The following is a 25,255-nucleotide window of genomic DNA, read 5'->3' on the forward strand; positions in this document are numbered from 1 at the left end:
AAGAAAAAAATGCTCTCTCCTCTCCTGGGGTAAATGTTTCTACAGCTGTGCAAACAAGGGAGATGGTATTCACCATCTTTACAAAAAAACTCTAATTTTGAGGAATCAAACAGCTATCCCCCAACACTGCAAGTTTCTAAATTCTGCTTTGTACCAACATTTACCTGTTTCCTTACCCAAGCATCCAGTGGCTCTTGAAAAATCAATCTTTCTCCTATCATTTTTTTTTTTGGGGGGGGGGGGGATTAACAATATGGTCAAAACTTTAGGATATTTATCTTGGCAAGAGTTATTTGCTCTGCGTGTACCATGTTGTCTGCCCTCTCTTTCCCTCCATTCCCCCTTCTCTAAAGCTTGTTACTGCTTGAACTGTTCAACCTCCACTTGCTTCCAATATATGGGTCATGGTTTAGTAGGAAAGTTTCTGTTATATCTGTGGATGGGGTGAAACAATTGCTTCCTTGCTTGAATAATAATTAATTCTTAAGAAGGCAGACCAAAAATGCAATATTTCCTTAAGGGACATTTAGGATCTGACTTCTTGTCATCCCTAGGTGAGGGCTGATGCTTGAACCATGCATGCCTTCTCAACATAAACCTGAATCTACAGCCCAGGCAACTGCATCAGTGACATCATATCCATATTTAATGACATGCCAGTCTACCCTTTTCTGATGTCTGCAGAGTTTGGTAAGCCTCATCCTCAGAAAAAACTTATGCGCAGATTCTGTCTGCTCTTTCATTTGCTTTACTACATTGCCTAATACTGAATAAAAGTCTGGCAAGTAATCCAGCAGATATCCAATGTCAATGCAGAATATACAAAAACAATCAAATATTCTGCTTTCTTTACTGCTGGCAACATACCACTATCAAATGCCAGTGTGAAATCCCTCAATTTCTAACTGACTGACCACTAGATCAGATACTGGATTCTTGTAGAGACATTTGACCATCTTCTCCACTCTGTAAAAGCAGAACTTTTAGCTTTGCTAGATTTTTCTTTTTGTGTTTTAACCAGTTGGTTTTTCCGTGTGACCTTTTTACTCATTGTTTTAGTTTGCTAGTTGGGATATATTGTAGATATCCTAATGATTATGGATATCAGTTGGGTACGACAACCCTGTTTTTCCAAAAGTCAAACATTCCTCTTAGGCTGTGCTGCTGATGCCATAAGAAGGCAGAAACATGCATGTCCACAGCTAGAGGGTTTGGTTTTATTGGCCTGAAATTGTCCGTAAATAGACTTAAAAGTAAAAGAAAAAGTCACGGACATTCAGAATTGACATTTAACTGAAACACTTGATATCCTTAAAGGCTAATTTGCATATATCCCATGTTGCCTCTGATAGTATAGTATGGTGGAATGGAAGAGTAAGTTTTCTGTTGCATGTTTACACTTTGCATCAAAGGTTTGTCAGTATGACATGGGGGGGGGGGTCAGCGAGAACTTATTTAAAAATTTAACAACAAAAAGGTATGAGAGAAGGCATATGATGTTCAGAAAAGAAATTCAAACTGAAAGGTTTCTTCTTAGAGAGATAACTATTTCAAGAACTGGAGAACATTTTAAAGCATACAGATGAAACGTTTGAAGTTATTTGTTTTATAAAGGGCTGTATAGTCAAAGGAAGACAGATTGGTTTGGACATAAATGGCTTGGGAGAATAGGAATCATAAGAGTCTGGTTAGAGTTTTAAGGGAAAAAAGGAGAAAAGGAATGTTTAAGTAACAAGAGGCCAGTAATCAATTAATATAAACTACAAGTACTGGCACTGCTATCCAAGTTAGAGTTAGTAAGGTAATAGATACAATTTTAGTGGTAGTAGTATTTGGTTCTGTCAAAGGAAAATACATGGCTTATAGTTAAATCTAAGGAAACCAGCAGTTCATATTAAAAGGGAGAAGACCATGGTTTGAATTATCTTGTGTAATACAGCAAGGGCATTTGCTAATGTGTATCACGAACAATTACAAAAAGTACAGTTTTGTACCTACCATAAATGTAGATGTCCGATAGATATGCAACTGCAGTCATAACATATGGGTTGTCCTGCCTCAGGCAGCCCTCGGTCGGCCGAATTCCAAAGTCTGGGTCCGGCGTCGGCTGGTGTCGCCTCCTCTCCGTCACAACGGCTGGAGCATAAAGGCATCGGCCGACGCCATCTTCTTCAGTGTTTCTTGCCCCAGATCACAGGTGCCCTCCAAGGAAGGCTAAATTTGGTGAATGGATAAACAATTCCAAACATGCACAACAGTAATAAACAGATACACCATAGGAGATACCCCCAGCTAAAAGGAACAGGGGGAATGGACCCAAATGAATGAAAAAGAGGGGAAGGTGGGAGGGAAAATCTGACTGCAGTTGCATATCTATCGGACATCTACATTTATGGTAGGTACAAAACTGTACTATGTCCTTCAAGAATGCAACTGCAGTCATAACATATGGGTTGAATACCATAGCCAAGCTGGGGGTGGATGGAGCTAAGAAAAAGATGGTGTAGCTAAAATGCCCTGCAGGACTGCCGAAGCAAAGCCTGCTTGGGATCTGGAGTATAAAGGCAGGTTGTAGTGTTTGGTAAATGTATGCACGGAGCTCCATGTAGCAGCCTCTAGAATGTCCTTTGTAGCCACTCCTCTTAGGAAAGCTGTGGATGTGGCTATAGCTCTGGTGGAATGTGGCCTAATATTGGCTGGCACACTTTTCCATGGTAAGAATAGCAGAATCTGATGCAGTGTCCAATCCATTTTGAAATTGTTTGCTTGGAGATTGCTTTTCCTTGTATTCCAGCAGCATAGGCTACAAACAGCTGGTCAGACTTTCTGGTGGCCTTAGTTCTGTCCAAGTAGTAGCGTAGTTGCCTGTGTATGTCCAAGGTATGCAGCAGTATTTCCCCTCTATTTTGAGGATTGGGGAAGAAAGTAGGAAGGTGAATAGCTTGATTTAGAGACACCCTGGAGATCACCTTTGGCATGAAAGAAGGATTTGTTCTTAGAGAGACTCTGTCCTGATGGAAAATGAGGAAAGGAGGTACTGCCATGAGTGCCTGTATCTCCGAGACTCTTCTTGCTGATGTGACTGCCAATAGAAAAAACATTTTCCATGATAGAAATTGCATCTCCGAGGTTGCTGCTGGCTCAAAGGGAGGCAGAGATAATTTTTCCAGTACAAAATTGAGGTCCCATGCAGGTACTGGTTGTTTTCTGGGAGGCTTGATATTCTTTATCCCTCTCAGGAACTGCCTTAGCAAAGGATGTGAGAACACTGGTGGATCACAATTGTATCTTGCTGAGATTGCTGAGGCATGAATCTTTATGGAGAAATATGAGAGTCCAGAATGAAACATTTCTGCCAAGTATTCCAATATCTGAGGTATACTCAGTACTGTTGTATCCTGACCCCTGTTGGCAGCCCAGATGCTGAATCTCTTCCACTTGGCTGAATAGGCTTTTCTGGTGGATGGTCTGCGTGCTTCCAATAAGATGTCCTGAACTGCCTTGGAAAGATTGGAAGCGGAAGGACTTAAAGTAACCTCCAGGCTGTCAGATGTAATGTTTTCAGGTTTTGGTGAAGAGTCCTGTAGTTGTGTTGTGTTAGGAGCAGGGGCCATAGGGGCAGAGGCCACGGTTTGGTCCGAGTTATGCCAACAGCAATGGGTACCAGTGTTGCTTTGGCCAGTCTGGAGCTATCAAAATGCCTGTTGGTTGTTCTGCTTTGATCTTCAGGATCACCTTGGTCAACAGTGGCAGAGGAGGAAATGCATACATTTTTAGGGAATTCCAGCTGAAGGAGAGAGCATCCGTTGTCCAGGCTAGTGCATGGTGGGTCCTGGTACAGAACTTTTCCAGGTGATGATTCGTGAGACGCATAAATAGATCTATGTCCGGTCTTCCCCATGTCTTTGTTATTTGTGAGAAAATGTGGGGATGCAGCATCCATTCGTGTGGATCCAAGAAATCTCTGCTCAGCTTGTCCGCCAGTACATTGTCCTTGCCTGGCACAAACTGGGGTTGCAGGTGTATCTTCAGACTCAGTGCTTGTTCCCAGAGAATCATTGTTAGTCTGCAGAGGGGGTATGAATGAGTCCCTCCCTGCTTGTTTATATACCACATGACAGTGGTGTTGTCTGTCCTTATTAGTAAATGTCCTTGCTGCAGTGATTTTTCGAAGCTCTCGATTGCATGTATCACTGCCAGCATCTCTTTTTGGTTTATGTGCAGATGTCTTTCCTTTGGTGTCCATTGACCTTGAACGCATCTGCCCTCCATGTGCGCCCCCCATCCATGATCTGAGGTGTCTGTTGTAATTATTTGACCTGCTTGAGGTCTGTTGAAAGACATGCCTTTGTTTAATTGACTTGCTTGAGCCCACCACAAGAATTCCTTTTGCAGGCATGGAATAAGTGGGATTACGTCCTCTAGGCTTTGGCTGTGTTGGGACCATAAGCTTTTCAAATACCACTGCAGCTTTCTCATATGAAGTCTTGCCAAAGATATCAGAAGAATGCATGATGCCATGAACCCCAGGGCCTGCAGGAGTTTCCTTGCAGTCAGCTGGGAGAGCTGTGCTAGGCCTTTGAAATACTCTGGTAACTGCTGTTGTTTTTCCTCTGTGAGGTAGGCCATTTGTGTTTGTGTGTCCAGTTTGGCTCCTAGGAAAATAATCTGTTGGGATGGCAGTAGCCTTGATTTCTGAATGTTGACTGTGTATCCCAAGGCCTGTAGTAATTGCATGACATAGTTCAAGTTTTTTATTAAGGTTTGTCTGTTGTCTGCTTGTATGAGGCAGTCGTCCAGGTAGGGGTATATTTGAATTCCCTGGAGTCTGCAGTGTGCCACTACTGATGCCAGGCATTTCGTGAACACTCTGGGCGCAGTAGATAAGCCAAACGGCAATGCTGAAAATCGATAGTGCTCTGTCCCTGCAAGAAATCTGAGGTATCTTCTGCAGCTTTGTCTGATTGGGACATGCAGGTATGCCTCCTTGAGGTCCAGAGTGACCAGCCAAGACCCCTTGCCCAGCATGGGAAGGAGTTGCTGTAACGTCAGCATTTTGAACTTTGGCACAATGAGAAAGGTATTTAGAGTAGACAAGTCCAGTATAGGCCTCCATTTGTTTTCCTTTCTTGGAACAAGGAACAGTCTTGAATAGAATCCCTGGCCTTGTTCCTGGGGAAGTACCTTTTTTATTGCTTTTATGCTTAATAGCTTTGAAACTTGAATGAGTGCCTCTGCCCTTTGATGGTGTGGCAGGTTTGGCATGCCTTGTCTTGTAGGTAAAGTATGGAAGTGGAATCTGTAACCCTTGTCTATTAAATCTAGAATCCAACTGTCCTTGGTTAAGATATACCAGTTCTTTGAGAATAAGGATAATTTTCTGCCCAAGGGTGCTTCTCTCTGAGCCCTTGTAGGCGGTATGAAAGTCAAGTCATTGTGATTGTCCTTGTGGTGCAGCTGGACTGGCTGCAGCACGTCTTTGATTTGTAGGTTGCCATTGGCGTCCCCTGTAGGAGCCTCGGTATTGGCCTCGGCCACGCCTGTTCTTTCCCCTTTGAAACTTGTCCGAGTCTGGGAAGGACCAATTCTTTGAAGGCCAGTTTCTACTGAATCTGGGTGGCTGAACCTGGAGGAAATCCTTAACTGTCTGTACTGACTTAGCTTTTTCCTCAATGGACTTCAACACATCTTGTGCATTAGCGCCAAAAAGCTTCTGTTTTTCCAGAGGTGCATCAAGTAACTTTACTTTGACATGGTCTGGCAGTGGCTGATCTTTTAACCAAGCATGTCTATGTATCACAGCCCCAGTCATAGCTGCCCTACATGAAGCTTCCAATGCATCATAACCACACTGAAGAAAATGATTGTTAACCTGCTGAGTGTTATGTATGTGATCCTGCAATGCCTTTCTGTCAATAGGCTCAGGAGAGGCTAACTATTTCTGTAAATCATCCAGTAAAAAATCCTGGTACTGAAACATATGAAAAAGGCAGTTAAGAGACCTCATGGCTAGGGTGGTAGAGGTATAAACTTTTTTACCCCATCTCTCCATAGACCTGGCTTCCCTATCTGCTGGCAAAGGATTCTTGGCAGTGGAGGTAGCCACTCCCTTGGGACCCTGTGAAATGTTTCTAAATCCACGGTGTGGGCCTTAAAGAGATGTTTGTGAGTGTCAGGGACTCTGTAATATCTGTCTGGCTTGACAGGAGCAGGGGGGAGAGAGTCAGGGTTAGCACTGGAATCGGAGAAAACATCATCCAAAACATCCATCACAGGAGGAATAGCTAAAGGTCTGTGCTGGGGAAGCTTTAGGAAGGTATGAGCCTTTTCCTGGAATCAGAGAATTCCTGACCCTGCCATTGGAAATGTTCCCTCATTGAGTGCAGGACTTCACCAAAAGAGAAATCCTCCGGAGGAGAGGCAGAGGGAATTGATTCCTCAGCATCAGAGTCCTCATAGGCCTGGAAGGATTCTTCTTGAATATCTGAATGCTCAGAATCCCCAGAGGCCTCATCTGAAGAGAGGTTTTCAGTCTGCTCAGCTCTAGGCCTTTTCTCTGCAGGAGGCTGAGAACCTCTGTCTGGATGAGGCTGAGACCCCCTGATAAGGGAAATAAGGTCTGCAGCAAGAGACATAATCTTGCTATCAGAAGAGGGGGCCTGGACAGCAGGCTTAGGATGGGCCTTGGCCTGGCTGGCGGCCTTAGCACGTGCAAAGGCCTTGATGGACATAGATACAGGAGGCCTAGCAGCCCCACGTGCAGGAGTGACCTGGAGCGGCTGAATTACCGCTTCCGTAGGGACCGAAGCACTAGCGGAGGGTCTAGGAGTAGTATCCGTAGAGGACGCGGGCCGAGGATGCCGGTCCCGGTCCTTCCGTTTTTTGGAAGATTGAGCTGTCGGTTGATCCGACGGCATGGTATATGCGAAGGATTCGCCAAAAACGTCTTCAGCAAATTCTCCCCGGCGCCTGAGAGTGCGCTTATTAAAGCAAGCACAGGCAGCACAGGCCGAGACGTCGTGGTCTGGGCCCAGGCAAGGAAGACAGTAAGAATGGAAGTCCTTATGAGGTATTTGTTTACCACAAGACAAACAATTATTAACTTTCTCAATTTGTTCTGACATCGGCTGAGGCAAGAAAAAATGTTCCCCAATGGGGTACTTAGCTTTTAGATGACTTCGGTACTGAAAACACAGGAGCTGACCGACCGGCACTTGCGAACTGCTTCTGCTTCGGGCACCGCGCGGCAAGAAAGACTGAAGAAGATGGCGTCGGCCAATGCCTTTATACTCCAGCCGTTGTGACGTCGGAGAGGAGGTGACACCAGCCGACGCCGGACCCAGACTTTGGAATTCGGCCGACAGAGGGCTGCCTGAGGCAGGACAACCCATATGTTATGACTGCAGTTGCATTCTTGAAGGATATCATGGGTTTGGGAAAAGAATCACCTTTGTAAGGCTGTGCATTTGCATTTGTTTGTTATCTATACAGGCAGCACTTGGCTAAGGAAGAAAATAAAATGAAGAATTGGTTGAGGTAAGGTTTAATTACATACTGTTTAGTTTGTTAATGAATGCAGTTATTTGCAAAGTGAAGAAAGACAAAGGTAGAGATGGGGAGTTACAGAAAGAGTACAAGTCATATCTGTTGTAAACTATGCAAATTATGTGTTAATGGTGAAATGTAAAGATATTTTACATCATATGTAAAGAGGCAGTGCAAAAAGAACAAAGCAGGCTAGGTTAAACTTTTTTTAAGGATAAGTAAGAGTTTCAAGGAAAGAGAAAACATAGGGGCTAGTTTAGTGAAAAAGTTTTAGAAATAAAAATATTTAGGATTAATTTTAGTGGAGTAGAAATAAGGGAAATGTGATGAGAAGACAGCATAGGGAGATGCGAGTCTACTGATATTTTATTGCAAGATCTTTCGAGTAGGGGTTATCCAGACACTCTAACAGGGAATGTTCATTCAGAAATTGGTGCTTATAGGGGTAATACGGGGGGGGGGCATACTTCTCTGGCAGACACAGAGGTAGGAATGACCAGCATAGGAATTCTGTGTCAATAGTTAGGAAATCCAGAATGTTATTCACCTATTCTAGTAGCATACAACAGGTATGTGATATTATTTGAAAGAATTGGCATATTCTGTTAGCAGATGATGAGGTCAAAAACATAGTTGGTCAGAATCCTAGTTTTATTTTTAGGAACAACATGAATTTAAAAATATTACTTTGCTATGGCCCAAGAAATGCCTATGTCGAACCTACATATAGAACAGGAACCTCTCCATGTTGGAAGTGCAAGGCTTGCTCTTTTATTGCCAAATATCAACTATTTATTCATCCTAACACTGGAAGAAGTTTTGTACCTAGGTTCTTTGCAACTTGTAACAGTAACATACTATTATTTTTAGCTACTTGTGCCCAATGCAATTGTTTTTATGTAGGGAAAACCAAACGTCAGTTCAAGGAATGTATTTTAGAACACCTTGGTAATATAAGGAATCATGTTCATACCAATGCATTGGCTGTACTCTCCAATACAATGGGACATAATGTTTTTTTATTTCAGAGTTCTATGACAGGTTATAGTTAATATGAGAAGGGGAGATGTCAATAACTATTTGGAAAATTTGGAGGTAAAATGGATCATAGCCCTGCAAAGCCCACAAAAATCCGGGCTTGAATTCAAGTGTTCCCCTTAAACCAGCACTAATCAAGAGACATTAGCTTAATTAATTGTTTACAGGAAATATGTGATTTTAAATTGTATAAATTGACTGACTTTGTCTTAAAATTTATTTGGATCTGAAGAAGCAGTAATCCTGCAAAAGTGCTTATCCTTTTATAATAAATCTTTGGATAATAATTTGGACTTGAACATTTTTTGTTTGGCTGTGTTGGTGTGCTCACATTTTGTTCTTTCATAAAATTAGTCTTTCTTCCATTTGCTCTGGTACAACAAAAAATCTCAGGACTTCTCTGCATATGTTTAGTCTTCTGAAACAGCTGGAGTCCAAAACTTAACAGAGGTCTTTTGATATTTTGAAAGAAAGACGTTACATATGCATTCACCATAATGTTCCATCTGTGTTGTCCAGTTTCATTCTTCCTGAACATGTGGGCTCAGGGCCGACTCATCTGCTTTCTTATAGCTTGTGGATACTACAAACGTGAGCTCCTCCCTCACTTACAAACAGTTCCTCTCTTTCCTCAGATCTTGTTTGCTGCCCTTTATTGTATACAACCATGAAATTAAAGCTTTTATGTGGAAAGTAACTATAGGGAGACCAAACAACAGGAACTTCGGTTCCTGTAAAAACTTTCCATTCTTCCCGAAATCATCAAGAAAGAAGGGCTGGGGGAGGGGAGTTGAAGAATGAAAATAAACAACACAGGTGGAACATTATGGTGACTACATAACTTCTTTATCTGTCTTTTCCCGGTTAGGGGTCGCCACAGTGGAACTCCGGTCTGCTAATGATTGGCAGTCGATTTTTATGGTGCCGAGTTGCCAGCCCGACCCCCAAACTTCAGCGAAGGCACGTCCATTCACGCATGTCTTTCAGGGGCCACTCAACTGTGGGGAGGACATGCAGACTCCACACAGAAGGTACTCCAGCCAAGAATCGAACAGGAGAACCTCTTGCTGTGAGGCAACAATGCTACCGCTGTACCACCGGGGCTACATAACTTCTTTATCTGATGTTATCAATTTTCATTCATTCTTCAACATGTACTCGAATCCCTGGAGGACTCTAAGTCTGCTTGCCCTGTAGAGACCACATCCAACTTGTAGAGAGTAATAAATGTATGAGGATTATACCCATGTTATAGCTGCACAAATATTGTGTATGGAAGATCCGGGTAAAAAAGCTGATGAAGCTGACACGGACCTGAATGAGTGGGCCTTTTAAAGGCCTTGGGGAAGACAAGGCTAGACCAAACTTGTTATAAACTAAAGAGATGCAGTCACTCATTTTGACAAAGTTACTTTGGTAACTGGTTCTTCCAATTTCGTTTCCAAAAAGGATACAAATAATTGATCTGATTTTCTAAACTTCTCTGATCTGTGAAAATAGAAACTAATTGTCTGTGGATATTTAATAAATACAAAATGTATTCTCCTTTGTTTGAAAATTTTGTTAACAACACAGGGAGGTTAACAGATTGATTAATGTTAGATCCTGACATCATCTTAGGAAGAAAGGAAGGATTAGGTCTTAAGGACACTCTATCCTTATGAAATAATAAATAAGGAGACTTGGATGATAAGGCTTGAAGTTCTGAAACTCTCCCAGCTGCTTATATGGCTATCAGGATATAGTTTTCCAAGCTAAATATTTCATATCACATTTTACAGCCAGTTCAAATGGTTTTTGGGTCAGGGCCTGTAACATTAAATTCAATCAGATGGTGGAGTAGGATCTTTTAAGGGTGGTTTGAGTATAAAGGTTCCCTTTATAAATGCCTTACAAAGACGAAGAAGCCAACATGGAATTATGAACTCAGATATGGACATTGGAAATGGCAGCCAGGAATTCAAGAATTTTTAGGTACTGGTTGCTGAAAAAGGATCAATGTTTTGCTTCTGTGCCCAAAAAACAAACCTTTTCCATTTGCTCTTGTAAACTTTTCTAGTGGAAACTTTGTAGGAAGACAAAATAATGGAATTGGAGAAACTATGCAGTCAACCTTAGGTCCAAAAAATCCAGATGAATCATGTCTGTTGGGAAGACAGGAGGTCTGGAATTGGATCCAGAATCCAAGGCGGGTAAGCTAGATAAGAGCCAAAGGAAGGGAAACCAAATTTGTTGAGGCCATTAAGGGGCAATGAGGATGATTTTCCTCTTCAACTGGGATGCTCTCTGTAGAAATTTAAGGATTAAGGGAGTTGGGAGATCAGCATAGAAGAGACCTGGGGGCGAAGCATGTAGGACAGCATCTCTCAGTGACTCTTCCCGGCGGGGGGATTAGGGCAAAGAACCTGCTGCACTTGTTGTTCAGTGGAGACTCAGATATCAACATGGCTGGCCTCAATGACAAAAAATCAACACCGCCACTTCCTTGTTGAGAGACCACTAGTGATGTAGTAGTATGGACCTGCTCAACTTGTCTGATATCACGGTGGACTTCCCCAGTACGTGCATTGCTAGTAGAAATTGATTTTAAGTGATTGACCACTGCCACACACTCATAGCTTCTTGACATAAGGGGTAAGATCTGGTTCCTCCTTGTTTGTGGATGTACCATACGACAGACATATTTGTCCATTTGAAATGCAATAGTTTCAGAAGGGAGAGAGTCCTTAACACCAGCAACACTAGGAGTATCGCTCTCATTTCCAGTACACTGATATGCTTGTAGGCCTCTTCAGAGGACCAAGTCCCTTGGACAGTCTTTCCCAAGTAATGGCCCCCCACCCAATCTGGAAAGCATCCTATGATCTTGTAGTATTTGAACTAAGTGAATCCACCATCAAAGGTACATTTTGCATGCCTGAGTTATACTGATCTTGGTGGACAAAGGTTGCTGTAGAATACCACTGAGTTGCTAATGTCCACTGAAGAATTCTCATATCTTATCTTGCTAACGGAACTAAAACTATCGCTGCAGGCATTGATCCCAGTGGTTGTAAAATCAGATGGGGCAACAGAAACAAGTTTTGAATTATTTTCTTGACTTGGAAACAAATAGTTTGCACCCTTGGCAAAGGCAGAGAAGCTGTCATTGATGTTGTGTCTGTTCATTTTTATGTGAAGTGAGCACATCCAGTCGTCCTTGTGTAGGAAAGGCAATATGGACTGAACAGTGACCATCCGGAATTGGTATGTTGCACCGATTTGCTCAGAATGCGGAGATCTAAAATTGGTCTCCAGTCCCCTGTTTTCTTTGGCACTAAAAAGAATCTTGAGTAAGTTCTTGAAGCTTTCTGGTCTGGGGGGACATCTTGAATGACTTTTTCTAGTAGCTTTTGTATTTCTAGAGCTGCTGCTTTCCACTGACTGGGTGGAACTTCGGGAATGTTGTTTACTGTTGGAGGTGTAAGAGAAAAGGGAATTATATAACCTCTGAAAATAATCCTATGTACCTAAGTATCTTTTGTAATGTAAAGCCAGGCTCTCTGGTGCAGGGATAAGCAACGCCCAACTGCCTCCAGAAGTGGGCAATCGGGCCTCACTTCAAGAGTGCTGATAGGGTCCATCAGAGAAAGAATCTCTGGACCCCTGATTCTGCAGACCTCCTCTGATGTGTGGATGGCATCTTCCATTAGACTTCTCCCCTCTGCCCCTGGGACAATTCTCTCCAATGTGGATCATGGAATGGACTCTGGGATTTCCTGAACCACGTCTTTCAGCTGCCTCATTGATTCCCCAAAAAGGATCTCTGAGAAATTGAAAAACAAACGCCCACTAGAGACAGGGTCTTACCATCTTGCTCACACCTGGTGAGTGTGTCTTTAACTTTAGGGCCAAATAACAAACCTCCGTCAAAGGAAGCATTGATGAAAGATGACTTGAAGGTCTCCTCAAAAATCACACAGGTGCATCCAGGTATGCCTCCTGATGGAAATGCCTGAACCTGATGCCCTTGAGGCTCCTTCAACTGCATGATATAAACCTCATGGAGGAATTTGAGATAGACTGTAGGGCCACCAATTGTGAAGCAATAGAAGGTCTCTGCCTCAGAAGTACTGGCCCAGAGAGGGATTTTGAAAGCTCTTTGATCAAATCCCTCTGCAATCTGGTGAAGTGTGCCAAGTAATTCAGTCACCTGAGTGCAAAGGTTGCTGACACAAACATGCTTCCCAAATTTGTCCAACGTCCTAGACTCTCACTTAGGGGGATGAAGAGAAGAACTCTGTTCTGCGAGTTCTTTCTTTGTGGCCACTGCTATGACAATAGCATCCACCGGTACTCCTTTGTTCTAGAACTCTCTTCCCTTCGGTGGTGCCAAGATCCTATCTGGTCTCTTGGGGATTGGCTCAACAGAATCAGGCTCTCTCCATGCCTGCACAGAGATCAAATCAATGAGTTCATCAGAGGGCGGAGTCACCCAAGAAGTACATGGGTCATAACAAATGCCTCCAGGAATACAGATTCCTCTTGAGAAGGGTTATTGATAGACCAATCACCCCTTTAAGAATCTCTAAAATGTCGACAAATGAGACATCATCAGGTGATCTTGGGGACCCCTCCCCTTCATCAAAATCGGCATCTTTTTTGACCGGCTCATGAGGGGAGTCCAAGTGCCTCCTCTTGCACTTTCGCTTCCTATGGACTTCTTCAGTAGGATGTTCTGGAGAAGTATTAGAAGAAATAATTATACCCTGCTGGGTAGCCTGGAGACTTTGGGCTGGTTGTCCCTGTGGAGCAGAATGGTGAGGCTCAAGACACAGACATATGGGATCCAGAGGAAAGCTCAGAGGGGGGAGGAACTACCTGTCCTCTAGAAGAGAACACTCTCTCTACCACTTCAAAGGCAAAGCTCCCCGGGGAGAAGGAGGTTGTCGGATCTGAGAAGACATGCTTCTGGATCAGCGGCTTCCTCTGACCCAAAGGCACAACACCCAAGTCAGAACCCAGTTATTAAATGTTGAGGCTCCAAGGGGCAGAGACTGCTCCAACAGTTTTGGAGTCGGCTAACACCTCGGATCTGGCAACAAAGCTTTGGCTCCAAGAATTGGCTGGATCTTACATGCTTGGTAATGGATTACTCAGACAACCATTTTCAGATCCAAAACAAGACAGTGCTGGAAGTCTCTGATCCAAGGGCTCCAAAGCTAAAGGATGGATCAGAGAAGGAACCAAGGCTGGTGGAGTTGTACTAGTAAAGGTCTCCATACCCATGGTGGTAGGATCCAGGAGAATTCCTATCTAAATTTGTATCAAGAGAAACTTCCTCATTTTTCTGTCCACATCTGCTTCTGAGAGACTTCTGGAAGAATGGGAAGTTGTTATGGAGGGAGTACCTTAAATGATGAAGTCTTTCCAGGAATAGGGATGGGAGCTGAGAGGGTACAGGATCCAAGAAAGGCACATATCTAGTCCTAGGCAATTGTTGCTGGAGCCAAAGATATAGATCTGGTATCTGAAGACTTGCCTTTAGGATCCGAAATTTTTCGGATTTTCTTAAGTAGTTCCGAAATTGGATCCAAAGAGGACTGAGAGGATCCGGGTTGTTCAGAATGTCTTTTTGTGATGACTTTTTCTGTCTGTCCTGGAGGTTTGAACTCCAGTAAGTGATTCTCTGAAGGCCAAAGGAAGAAGGCTCTTAAGAATAAGTTTGTTTTTTCTGTCTACCAGTGCTCTGAGATTAAAAGCCTTACAAATGGAACAGGAAGACTGTAAATAGTCAGGACCCAAGCAATAAACACAAATCATGGGCATCTGACTATGGAATTTTATGCTTGCATTTTTGAAACCTGTTTATCCACCATTTTAAACAACTAGACGCTAGGATAAAACACGCTCTATAGGCAAAAATGGCAGTTAAAGCAGAAATAAGGAAAACTTTTTTTTTGGTTTATACAGATCCTAGAAGGAAAAAGGAATACCAACAATGGTATTTATAAAGATTACCAAAAATGGTAAACAAGGGCTACCAAAAGGGTAGAGAAAGATAGGAAAAAGAAAATCCTCAAAAGTTTATGTTAAACACATACTGTAGGTAAAAAGGAGGATAAAGAGAAGCTTAAAGAGAAAGGAAGTTTTGAAAAAGGTGTATGAAGAAAAAGTAATCTCTTAAATGAAAGCTCGAGACCTGCAGTAACCATGTCTGTACACAATGGTGGCAAACGAGATCTGAGGAAAGAGAGAAACTGCTGCATTTTGGATAAGGGAGTTTGTAGTATCCACGAGCTATAAGAAAATGGCAGAGTTGGATCAGATCCAAACCCACACGCTAAGGAATGAATGAAAACTGACATCAGATAATATGTTAACTTGGGATGGAAGTATGATTCAGCTAAGTTAATTCCAACATGACTCCGGTTTTCTTTTCTAGTTCTACTAGTATGTTATGTGTTGGCTTGTCAGAAATAGAATCTTATGTAATTTGCACAAAAAACAGTGCTAGCTTCACATCTTTTGTGTAAGGGCAACCCTGACTCCTTATCCAAGCAAGTTTTTTAATTATGAAAGCAGTGATTCCCACTTTAGTAAAAACAAGATCACAAGCACATTGTCATATAATATATCTCACGTTGTCTGCTATGGAAGTCAACTTCTCCAAACAACAGGATTACCACCTGTCCAATTTTGCAAGGGACAAGTCCCTCTTTGGGCAGTTGTGTCCTGCAAAGAAATAGAAAAAATGGCAAATGTACTGAGATTTTACGACCAACATATTCCTATATTTTGTGTAATAGTTGAATAAAACAGTTCTGTATCTGCAATACCTAAATGTTATAAAAAAACAGACTAAGCAACTAAAATGCTACAAGAATAAGCTTTTATTTAGGCCAAAAAATAGAAGTTATGTTCTTACCATAACGTTCCATGTTAGTTGTCTTCTTCTCGCCTTCTTCTTGCTGGATGGGTTCGGAGCCGACCTCGGCTCCGACTCGGCCACTCTAAAGCTCGAGAGTTGGTTCCACCGGCTCGAGGCTCCCCTTATATCCCACAATGCTAGGCGAGAGTTACCTCAGATCTCGTTTGTAAGCTAACCCCAGCTTATAATAGTAACAGAATAACTGTAAAACAGAGTCCACCTCTAACAACAGGAAGAAGAAGGGTGACCTACATCCTGACCCAGAAAATATGCCCAACAGCATATGTCTTAAGAAAGAGGTGGTAGAAAGAGAGGTCACGATCACAACTCCTCTAGGTCTGTCCAGGCCAGGGGGAAGGAGGGTGGGGCCTTAAGAAGAAGGCGAGAAGACAACTAACATGGAACGTTATGGTAAGAACATAACTTCTATATGTTAAGTTGTCTATCTCGCCTTCATTCTTGCTGGATGGGACCGTCCTAGCACCTTGTCCCGGGTGGCCTAACGGAACAGACTCCTGAGAACAGTGGAACCAAAATTAGCTCTATGCCTAGAAGCTAAATGCAACTTATAATGGGAAATAAAAGTGTGAGGAGGAGCCCAAGTAGCAGCTGCACAAATGGTGTCAATAGGCAGTCTGTCTTGGAAGGCTAGAGAAGTAGCCAAAGCTCTGGTGGAATGGGCTTTAGGTTTATTAGGCAGTTTTGGTGTCTAATCTCATAAACAAGGGTAATCAGAGATGTTAGCCATCTGGATAAAGATACCTTTGAAACTGGAAGTCCCTTTCTGCTTTCCATAGGAGACAAACAGCTGATCAGACTTTCTGAATAGTTTCGTCCTGTCCAAGTAGTACCTTAATTGACGATGAACATCCAGGTAGTGTAATTTTTGTTCAGACCTATTTGAATACTCCGGAAAAAGACAGGAAGGTCAATGCATTGGTTTAGATTTGATGTTGAAACCACCTTAGGCAAAAGGACGGGTTAGTTCGTAAGGAAACTCTGTCCTTATGAAACACAAGGTAAGGAGAGCGACAACTGAGTGCTTGAAGTTCTGAAATTCTTCTAGCTGATGTGATAGCCACCAGAAAGAGAGTTTTCCATGATAATAACTTTAAGGAACATGAAGCTGCAGGTTCGAAAGGGGAGAGAATCAAAGAAGCAAGAACTAAATTTAGGTCCCAAGGAGAAGGAGGATTTCTTACAGGAGGTCTGAGAAGAAAAACTCCTTTCAAAAAGGCTTTGCAGAGTTTGTGGGACATTAGGGCAGATTCAGAAATACCCACATGGAAATTAGAAATAGCTGCCAATTGAACCTTAAGAGTAGATGGAGATGAACCTGCATGGAAGAGTTCAGCTAGAAAATCAAGGACTAGTTGGATGGAAGCGGTGAAAGGATCTATGTCCTTTCCTTGTGCCCAATATGAGAAGCGTTTCCACTTACTCAAATAAATCTTTCTAGTGGAAGATTTATGGGAAGCTATCAAAATATCTCTAACAGAGTGAGATAATTGAGGAAGCCTGGCTACGGTTGGAAGTGGAGGAACCAAGCAGTGAGGTTCAGAGAGGGAAGGGAGCGATGAAACTGACCCGACTGATGGATCAAAAGATCTGGAACTAGGTCCAGATTCCACGGTCGCTCCAAAAGAAATCAATGTAGAAAGGGGAACCACACTTGTCGAGGCCAGTAAGGAGCAATGAGGATCAATGAGGCCTTCTGAGCGATAGCTTTCTGTATTACTTGAGAGATCAGTGGGAAAGGAGGAAATGCATACAGAAGTCCCGGGGCCAAACTTGGACTAGCGTCCCTGCTGGGTTGGCCTGGTAAAGGGAATAGAGTGAAGTACTCTCTGCACTTGCTGTTTTGGGGAGTAGCAAAAAGATCGCAGCAAGGCTGACCCCACTTGAGAAATATCTCTCTCACTACAGAGTCTTTCAGAGACCACTCGTGAGGCATGAGAATAGCTCTGCTCAACTTGTCCGCAATGTGATTGGACTTCCCGGGGATGTGCGTTGCTATCAGAAAACGCTGAGAAGAAATCGCCCATTGCCACAGTCTGAGTGCTTCTCGACACAGAGGGTATGATCTGGTTCCGCCTTGTTTGTTGATGTACCACACTACAGACATATTGTCTGTCTGGATTGCAATCGTTCCCAAGGGAAGAGAGTCTTGAAGGGCTTGCAACGCTAAAAGCACTGCTCTCATCTCCAGAACATTTATGTGCAAGTGGCATTCGTTTGGTTGCCATGTGCCCTGGACTGTCCTGCCCTGATAATGCCCCCACCCGATCAGGGAGGCATCCGTTGTCAGAGTAGCAACCGGAGGAGGGGGCACAAATGGTCTCCCCAACAGGAGCTGGGGAAGACATCCACCACATGAGATGCTTTTGCACGCTATGTGATCATAATGGTGTGAGACATTGGAAGTTCCTGGTATGACCATTGAGAAAAAGCATCCACTGAAGGATCCGCATGTGGTATCTGGCCAATGGGAGGAGAGGTATGGCCGCTGCCATGATTCCCAACACCTTTAGAACTAACCTGGCCTTGGCTCTGTTGTTGTTGAGAAGAAGAGACACCAATTTTGAATGTCTGATATCCTTTGGTTCGTTAGTGTTGCAGACATGTTTACAGTATCTAAATTTGCGCCTATGTAGGTAATAGTACGACAAGGCGACAAAACAGACTTTTCGCAATTTATTGAGATACCCAGTTCTTGACAGACGAAAAGTGTAATCTCTGGCCATCAAAAGGAGATGCTTGGTGGGAGCTGTGAGGAGCCAGTCGTCCAAATATGGAAACACCTGGAATCCTTGTCGTCTCAGGTGAGAAGCTACCACTGCCATGCATTTGGTAAACACCCAGGTGGAAGTGGTGTGACCAAAGGGCAGGCCCCTGAATTGAAAGGGACTGGTTCCCAGCCTGAAGCGGAGGAATCTTCTGGAGCGCCTGTTCATTTTATGTGATAGTACGCGTCCTGAAGGTCTATAGAGCACATCCAGTTTCCTTTTCCCAATAGGGGAAGAATGGATTGCAGCGTGACCATCCGAAATCTTGTTTTCTTGACCGATCTGTTCAAGATACTGAGATCCAAAATTGGTCTCCAGTCCCCTGTTTTCTTTGGAACTAAAAGAACCTTGAGTAGATTCCGGATCCTAGTTGGTCTGCTGGCACTGGCTGAATAGCTCTTTTTGCAAGCAGTTTTGAAATTTCCAAAGCTGCTATATCCCTTTGAGCGGTGGGACATCTGGAAGGGATTTTTGACTGATTTGGAAAAGCGAAGAAAGGGGATAGAATAGCCTTCGAAATGATGGACTGTACCCATTTGTCTTGTGTCAAGGATAGCCAGGCTTCTGGGTACAGTTACAATCTTCCCCGACTGCCTCGAAGATGGGCAGTCGGGCAACACCTCAGGGATGCTGAAAGGGCTTATCGGAGAACGCTTCGATTGCCCTGGTTCTGGACCCCTCTGCCTCTAGGGCGGCGTCTACCATTGTTGTTCCCCTCTGCCTCTGGCGGGAACCGACTCTGTCGCCAGGCGAAGTCCCTTGGGATTGTTTACGGAACCACATCTTTCCCCCCTTCTGGCCTTTGGGGTAAGGCCTAGAAGGAGTAGAAAAACGGACTCCGACGGCAGAAAGGGTCTTGCCATCAGTCTCGCACCTAGTCAGGGTTTCTTTAACTTGTGGACCAAAAAGAGATGATCCATCAAAAGGGGAGTTCGTGAAAGACGCCTTGAAAGGTTCCAAAAATTGCATAGCCGCATCCAGGCGTGCCTACGTAAGGCTACCCCTGTTCCTGCGGCTCTGCTCGCTCCATCGGCCGCATAAGAGAGGAGGCGCATGGAGGAGTTGGAAATAGAATTAAGGATAGCCAGCTGCGTGTTCATTTTTCTTGAAACCCGCAGCTGTAGGGTCCTTAAGCATTTCACTCGCTTCTTTGATCAAGTCCCTTTGAAGACGAGTGAAATGGCACAGGTAATTCAGCGAACGCATAGTAAATGTCGCTGAGGAGAACATCCGCTTCCGTACCTATCCATGGACCTAGATTCCTTGTTAGGTGGATGGACAGGCACTGAAGGATCAGCCAGTTCCTTCTTTGTGGCGGCAGCTACCACCATAGCATCCACAGAGACTCCTTTTGATAAAAATTCCTTGTCTGCTGGAGCTGTGATGAATTTGGAGGGTCTCCTGGGAGTGGGGTCCACTGAATCAGGAGCCGTCCATGCCTTTTTAGCAACCACCTGCATGAGGGGGTCAAAAGGGGGGGACACCCAGGAGGTGGAAGGACGAGAGCCAAACGCCTCAAGATACACAGATTCGTCCTCCGAAGGGTTGAGGGCTGGCCAATTTCCCCTCTGTTTAAGGATCTCCAGAATGTCTGCAAAAGAGACATCTTCAGAAGGGGAATGGGGGGAACCCTCAGAATCATCCAGATCTGTGTCGGACGTGATAGACTCAGGTGAGTCAATGTGCTTCCTCTTGCACTTCCTCTTCCGAGGGGGCTCTTCTGCCAAATCAGGAGAGGCCTCGGAAGAGGATGAAATCCCCACAGGGGGCTCCTGAGGAGTTGGCTCTCTGCGGTCCGGGATGAGGGAGTGAGTCGACTTACCCTGAGGCAGCATAGAGGGAGGGGCTGACGGAGCCGACTGTGGAGTAGAGCCAGGCTCTAACACACTCCGCATGACCTCGAAAGCACCCCTGTCAGGCAGAGCCAGAGGTCCCAGCTCCGAGGAGCTAAGAACCCCCCTCGGCACCGACAGTGATGGCTCCGAGGCCGATGTCGGAGCCGAACTCACCAGCGCCGAAGCACCGAGAGGGAGAGGGGGTTGGACAAGGGTCCGATGCCACTCACCCTCGGAGCCGACGAGGGAAGTCCGGCGCCGAGATTCCTCCATGGAAGAAAACGGAGCCGACGACGGAGCCGAAGACAATTGTCTCGGCTCCGAGGTGACCACAGTCTCGGTTCCGACACGACCCGGCTCCGAGCTCAAGAGAGTCGAAGGAGGAAGGAGTTGATGGACCGGGACAGGCACCGACTGATGAGTCGGGCTCTGAAGCATCTGGGCCAGTGCCTCAGACTTGAGTAGTCGACTCACCACCCTCTGAAGGTCATGATCGGACAACCTCGATGACCTAGAGGAATGAGACCTTTGGCTCCATTCAGACAGCAGGGGAGAACCTGGAGCCGAATGAACGGAGCCAAGAGAAGGTGACCTAGACCTCTTTCTGGTTGTCGGCTCCGAAGGTCTTGTCGGAGCCGACACAGGTACCTCGATAACCTCGGCTCCGGCCGGAGCAGGGAGCCACAGAAACTGTGGACTGAGTCTTATCGGCTCCAGCCGGAGCCGATAAAGGCAAAGGTTGAACAACCTGAGGTCTCGGCTCAGAAGCCGGAGCAAGAGACCTCGATGCCCTGGAGCGCTTCCCTGTTGAGACAGACAGGGAATCCTCAGGCTTCAACAAGCCTCTCAAAATGAGCTTGTTTTTCTTTCCTGCAGGACCCTGGGGCTGAAGCCATGGCAGACAGCACAGGAGTCCTGCAGGTGCAAAGGCCCCAGACAATAGACACAAGAAGTGTGAGCGTCTGTCAGAGACATTTTCTGACAGCACGCATCACACTTCTTGAACGAGACCTTTGCTTCTTTAGACATAGCCTAACTGGTGAACACAAACACACACTCAAACACACCAGTTATACCCTGTCAAAAACACAATTATAGTAAAAATATACTAAAAATAAGTACAATAAGCAGTAGTACTACACAAACACTCCCTAGGGAAGAGAAGGCCTAAGGCCCAAGGGAAGAACTAAAAGTTCTTTTGACAAGAAACGGGAAGAAAATAGGTTCGGGGATAGAGTTTAATGAACTACACTAATTTAGGAATAATTAAACTAAAAAAAAAGGGGAAACAAGAGTAACTTTTTATAGAAAAAGCTAAAACTTACCAGGAACCGGTAGAAAACCAACCTCGAAGCTGTAGCGGCAAACGAGATCTGGGGTAACTCTCGCCTAGCATTGTGGGATATAAGGGGAGCCTCGAGCCGGTGGAACCAACTCTCGAGCTTTAGAGTGGCCGAGTCGGAGCCGAGGTCGGCTCCGAACCCATCCAGCAAGAATGAAGGCGAGATAGACAACTTAACATGTGAAGTTTTGTGCTTTGTACTGGCCGTGGGTATGTTTTACCCTGCAAAATCTGATGTTTGTACCAAAAATGCCCCATCACTGGGCATTTGAAAAGGTGGCAACCCTACCAAACAATCCTTGATGCTAGTGCCTGCCAAGTGCGACTTACACATACGGTTTAGAATAAGCAGTTACTTTTAGTGACTAATATTAACTGTAGTAAAAATTCTCCTGTGAAGGCCATCAAACACTTCAGATTCTCTGATCACTAAAACTGGGCTCAAAGCCATCATCCTGGGTTCAGAATAACAACAGAAAGGTCTATTCGCAAGTTAAAGTACAGATTCAATTTGTCTTAAAGATGTGGGAAGTATTACAATAGTGCTGGTCCTTCCAAAAGCAAAATTCTTGTAAGATCTTCAGTGCTCCCAGTCAAAACAACACAGCCACCAAGCTAACTGTTTTTGCACCAAGTATGCCCTCTGGAGGTCTATCAAGACTCAGTACAAATCATTCTGCTGGTGGGAAGCACCACTACAAGTTGAATTTCTAGTTCAAGTCAAAATTCCCCTCATTAGATGAATATGAACCAAAAAAAAAGGCTTTTCAGTGAAGAAAGGACAGAGCATAACAGAACCATCACTTATTAAACTTTGAGAAATGGTAAAAAATATGTTATCTGGGAAACTATACAGAACACTGCTGTACTGGGGCTATAACATACTGTTAGCCTGCACCTGTTTAACCACTTTCAGTCGTAGGGAGCAAGACCAGCCCCTGTTGCTGCATTGTGAACTGTCCCACCTGCACTAGTTCAAGGCCCTCTAGTTGTGGGATCGGTCATGACTACAAGATTTGTATTGTTCCCCTTACCATGGAGTGGAATGACAAAGATGAAACAGAAGTCAATAGAGACTCATGTTTTGTAACTGCCACAAAGAACCCTGCACCATAAAAGGCTCATCTTCTAGGTTACACTTATCACTAGACGTTTCTGATTTAGGCATCTCTGGGCTTTGGTCATGAGGCTGCTCACAAATGTGCATTACTAGCTATTTTTCTATCAATAACAGTTTACATTACTTATTTTCTTCTAATCTGAAAAGCTGCTTATCTGTATTTAAAGGTGGCACATATGAATCACTTCTTGTCCATGTAAAGAATTGTATCCATTTTTAGAGAGATCTTTTGACCATTTATGTTCCTTCGACTGCAGCATGACAGAGACCCTGATGAACACCTGAAGATTCTGGACTTTGTCTTCATTTTTAGCTCTAAAGTATTCTCCTAGGATAGTAAATGTGGGAAAACCTTTAACCTACTAATTCTAGGTAGCCTAACTGAAGCTTATAGTGACTGCAAATGTCAGCTATATGAAGCATATCTAAAAACAAAACAAAAAGCATCACAAGAATCTTTTGGTGCAATGTCTGCCTCAAAGGCAGCTATTAGCAGTCTTCCACTGGGAAAGATTTTACACTAAAACTTCAAATTTGAACCACAATATTTAACCAATGTTTGAAAATGCCAGATTTATTAAAAATATGTTAAAAACGTGAGAGCAATATTTAGCCACTTAAGAAATGTCCAGGACTGGCCAATACTGTGCTGCAACAAAGTCCAGTAACATTTTTTATTTGCTGGTCCGACAGAAGCTAAACCACTTGTCAATGAATATTCAGGGTTTGCTCTACAACACATCAAAGCTTTACCATATCAGGGGAGTAACACTGGAGAAGAGAAGGTGGAAGGACTGCTGGTGAGAAACTTTCAAGATCTACTGTGTTTTGTAAGTAAGCAGGTTCATAAATAAGGACTGATGCCAAGATTAGATCAGTTAGTACAAATACACAATTTAGAAAAGAATTTCAGGACTGACAGATTAACTCAGGAAGCAAAACTGAGTGACAGTTTTGAAACAAAAAATATGGCACACAAGTGGAAGCTGGATTTATGCAAGACTGCATGTCAAGTTAATCTAAGGGCAAATAGACACAAGCTGTACAACACCTCATGACTGGAGTGATGCATATACTACAGAAAAGAGGCTGAAGAGTGCCTGATTAACATTAATAAAAATCCAACTTTTACACAACTTTAAGAGCCCTTAAAATAATTTATCTTTCTTGGTTATCATTTTTCTTCACTACAAGAACTCTGGTAGGACATGTAGATTATTTTGGGTTTTATTCCAATACAGGTAAAGGTGGGGCACATTATCCACTGACCCATAACCCCTAACAGAACAACCCTCTTAAATTAAGCTTCTCGAACATCTTATCAAATGAAAGTCAGAGGGACTGCAGCTGTTTCTATTAGTTACATAAACTGAGGTAACAACAAATATGGAAGAAGGGTGCCCCTTGTAGATAACTGCATTCCGTGTTTAAGGGGCACTTCTTAGTCAGTCAGCATGTCATACCAGAAAGCTAATCAGGAGATCTCCAAATCTCTAAGGACAGCTGATTATATATACAAATGGTGAAAGTAACCTAAGTAGAATTTCAGGAACACTTTCTGTGTATGTCTCTGTCAACCAGGTTAGTCCTATTAGATATATAGCTTCATTTTAGGGGAGACCCAAATCACTATTCATGTTGACAAGGAGAAATCTGGTCAGGGCACCAGGGAAATTTCCCTGCTCTTTTTTTTTTTTTTTTAATACATATAAATGCTGCAGGATCTTTTATAGCTACCTGAGCTACCACCAACTCAGACAGATGGCACCTTGTTTTTAATGTCTCATCCAATTAAGTATTCCATCATTATAGGCATCCTTTATACACTAGTACATCCTTGAAGCTAGTCAGCAAATCTATGAAATTGTGTTTTCTGATGGATACTAAACTCACAACTGAGAGACTGCTTATACAGGCTGCAGATATTCAGAATGATGAAAGTAAAGGAAGAAACCTACTGTGAGATTTATTGGTCTAACTCCTCTTCTGCACTGGCTGGAAAATGTAAAATCAAATGGGCATTAAGTACCTTCCACTACTCTGAAACAATTGTCAGTTTGGAATGGTTATTTTGAAGACCTGGTTAACAAAGTCACTGCAAATTTGGTTAGGCAATACAGTGCAGAGAGTTAGCACGAAGGTGCTAAGGAGCTTCTCTCTCTCTCGGGTTTGAATCCCCATGCATCAATTTCATACCACAAGGCTCTGAGCAACTCAGTTTATAAGGCCAGTTCTCCTGAATAATCCCTGAAAACAGGTACTTTTGCAAGGAAAAAAAAAAACAAAACAAAGAATCTTGTCCAGGTGATTCAAGAGGCTGAGTGAAAGTAGGTGACCACTGCATAGTTTGGGTTGTAAATGAAACTACCAGAAATGTCATTGCTGCTTGCTGCTTTGACTAACTGTGATATCATCACCAAAGATGCTGATGATGGCACTGCTATTCAGCAATACGTCTCCAAACCTTTCTGCGAAAGGAATACAGCACCAAGACAATCAGAGAGATTTCATTACTAGGCTTTAATGGTGGATGGCAGTATATCTCCACCTGAGGAAGTCTACACTTCTACTGAATAATCTTCCCGCCAGAATAGCAGATAAAGCTGTTAACATGCATTTGTCTCTCCTAGTGACATAAATCCTGATGTATTTAAAGTATTCCATGATCCCTGGCCCTGG

At 43.6% G+C, this 25,255-nt stretch overlaps 1 protein-coding gene across 1 annotated transcript in view; it reads right to left on the reverse strand.

Moving 5' to 3' along the window:
* HASPIN (histone H3 associated protein kinase) overlaps positions 1 to 25,255 on the reverse strand; it is a 1,280,677-nt gene that overhangs the window by 169,703 nt on the left and 1,085,719 nt on the right. The gene's annotated exons all lie outside the window — the stretch shown is intronic.

The sequence above is a fragment of the Protopterus annectens genome, chromosome 2.part1 (genome assembly GCF_019279795.1).
Source record: "Protopterus annectens isolate FY-2018-M chromosome 2.part1, PAN1.0, whole genome shotgun sequence".
Lineage (NCBI taxonomy): Eukaryota > Metazoa > Chordata > Ceratodontiformes > Protopteridae > Protopterus > Protopterus annectens.